The sequence below is a fragment of the Bison bison genome, unplaced genomic scaffold (genome assembly GCF_000754665.1).
Source record: "Bison bison bison isolate TAMUID 2011002044 unplaced genomic scaffold, Bison_UMD1.0 scf7180017864376, whole genome shotgun sequence".
Lineage (NCBI taxonomy): Eukaryota > Metazoa > Chordata > Mammalia > Artiodactyla > Bovidae > Bison > Bison bison.
In genome coordinates this window covers 158,697-161,411 of record NW_011494948.1, presented here as the reverse complement: position 1 = coordinate 161,411, position 2,715 = coordinate 158,697, and the positions used below count along the sequence as shown (strand labels likewise).

General features: G+C 47.3%; 1 long non-coding RNA gene across 1 annotated transcript in view; it reads left to right on the top strand.

Annotated features, from left to right (window-relative positions):
- The first annotated feature begins 6 nt into the window (after positions 1 to 6).
- LOC105000913 overlaps positions 7 to 2,715 on the top strand; it is a 4,940-nt gene continuing 2,231 nt past the window's right edge. The window contains exon 1 of the long non-coding RNA XR_826796.1: positions 7 to 270. This is a non-coding gene — a long non-coding RNA (uncharacterized LOC105000913). The remainder of the gene's footprint in view (positions 271 to 2,715) is intronic.

The following is a 2,715-nucleotide window of genomic DNA, read 5'->3' as shown; positions in this document are numbered from 1 at the left end:
CGCGCGCACAAGGGAGGAAGACTGACCAGGCGCCGGGCCCGACAGGCGGCGGTGAATCCTAGACCGTGCGCCCACCCAACAGAGCTGGAGAGGGAAGGAAAACGAAACCAGTCGGAAGCTCGGTTGCTATTGCAGCCCCCGCCTCACAAATAGGAAGCAGCCTTGTCTGCGCTGCGCGGAGTGTTTACTTATAGAGCTCTAGCTCCCACATGGAGGTCACGGCGCCAACCCGGATCTCGCGAGATCTACGCCGGGCTCCGCCTTAAAGAGGTAGCGACTAGGGAAGAGGCTGTAGACCAGAGGGAACTAAAATGGGAGGGTGCCGAGAGGACGCGACAGAGGGGCGGGGCCGCCGAGAGCCGTTACTTGCGCCTCCGCCTGCACCTGGGCCTTGGACACGCCCTCTAGCCTTGGGGTGTCTGGCGGTTACAAGGCCGCCCACTCGGATTCCCGCTTTGGTCCAGGTTTCGGTACCCAGGGTGCCAGCGACTCCTCAGGCTTAGCGGGTTCGGTTCTATGGTCTCAAAAACACACCAAAGATAAGAAATTCTGACGTGCACTTGTATGATCAAGAAAAGGGGAGTGGGTGCGTGCGGGTGCAGCCTAAATTTGTGAGAAATCACGTCAGGATATGAACCCGCTCCACCGCTCTTTGCCAGACACTGTCAGCCACGCGGCCTGGCTGGGCCGGCCACCCAGGAAAGACCCTGGGGACCCTTCTGCTTCGCGAAGTCGTTTCCCGCCAGGCCCGAATGCTGCCTTCGCGCGCACCCCCGCATCGTGGGTTTCCCCGCCGCTGAGCTGAGGTGGCGGCCTTAGGCGGGCAGACTAAGGGCCTGTTGGGATCGTCCTCTTCCGGCCCGCTGCGCTCGCAACCCTACCTCAGGCCTCGGAAGTGTTGGTGCCGCCGCCCGGAGGGCCCTTCGCAGTTACCGATTGTGGACCTGAGTTAGCCAGCATTTGGGCTGAGGGATTGCAGGGTCGTGGATAATGCTTTAAAAGCATGCAAAATTACACATCTCTGAAGAAGTCCAGAGATCCTACTAGGAATAAATTATCAGAAATAGGCCCAAAGCACGTTACTTATCAAACAGTGCGCTTACTTCAATTAAGAAGGAAGAGAGCATATGAAGGTAGAAAAAATTATACATATATAAAAGATTTGAACTTAATATTTGCCAAAATCCATAACTTGACTATTCAGACTGGTGCAGATTATTAGCATAAAGGCAGAGCAGCATTTTTGTTATAACCACTTGAAATAATTGCCAGTACAGAGATCCAGTAGTAAGATTGAAAAAAAAAAAAGATGGCCCAACAGGGGAGGGACAGAAAAAAAATGGAATACCTATACAGACTTGGTCTCTGCTCTTGGAAATTTTACATTTCGCTGTATCTTCTAGATATAATTCATCTTGTCTGTTCCTAAGTAAAGCAAATACTGAGTATTCATTACAGGTAACTATTAAGCACGCTTATAACCTGTCCCAATAAGGGATAGCTATTTGCTATTATAGGATATCCTATGCCATTGTGGAAGCATCTTAAGAAATTTTTTTTCTAATTCTCTGCTTACAAAGAATTTACAATCCAGTTGAGATAAGATTTAGAAAGCATGAAAATATTAAAGAATAGTACTAAATAGTCTGCTTTTGATTAAAGCAACAATTAGACATGAGAGACTAGAATTAGAGATGAGGGACTAGAATAATCTGTGAGCTTAAAGACAGGGGTACACCTTGACCTGAGTTAAATGGTATACTGTAAGGAAGACGGTATTTAAATGATCAGTTCGCAGATTGAGATAGGCCTGAATTGTAAACTCAGTTTCGCTCTTTACTTAAAATATGATCTTGGAGAGATTGTTTACTTCAGTTTCTTCAGTGTAAAATGGTGCTTGTAATGTCTAAAGAGTGTAGAGGGTTCAGCATAATGCCTATCCTTAGCTGGTACACAATCATTTTTGTGCTCTTATGGAGATTTAGTTAAGTACAGAATGCCCTCAGAGGAGAGAGTGCTTAAGCAAAGACTGAAGGTACGCATTTTTGCAGTCCAGTAGGAATTGCATGTAAGAGAAAGTTTGACTAAATGGAGAAGAGCAGAGTGTGAAGCTTAGCATTCAAAGCAGTAGATTTTGTGGGCCCCAGGGAGAAATTAAGGTTTTTACTGGAGTCCACTGATGTGATTAAATAGGCCTTTGGAAAGACAGCAGAAGGAATGTGGAAGGATGCCTTAGGGAAAAACTAAGTGGGGGGTGGGGGTGGAATGCTGTCAGAAAGCTTACTGAAGAGGTAATTGTGTCAGTTTTGGTGAAATTTGTGGCAGTGGGTGAGAGAGGAAAGGGTAGATTCTAGAGTATTCTAGAAAATCAAGCCTATCAGGCTTGCAGAATGTATGGATATGAGGAATGAAGAAAATACTAAGAATAATTCTCGTTTCTAGTTTCAGTTCAGTTCAGTTCAGTGGCTCAGTCATGTCCAACTCTTTGTGACCCCATGAATCACAGCACGCCAGGCCTCCCTGTCCATCACCAACTCCCAGAGTTCACTCAAACTCATGTCCATCGAGTCGGTGATGCCATCCAGCCATCTCATCCTCTGTCGTCCCCTTCTCCTCTTGCCCTCAATCCCTCCCAGCATCAGGGTCTTTTCCAGTGAGTCAACTCTTCGCATGAGGTGGCCAAAGAATTGGAGTTTTGGCTTCAGCATCAGTCCT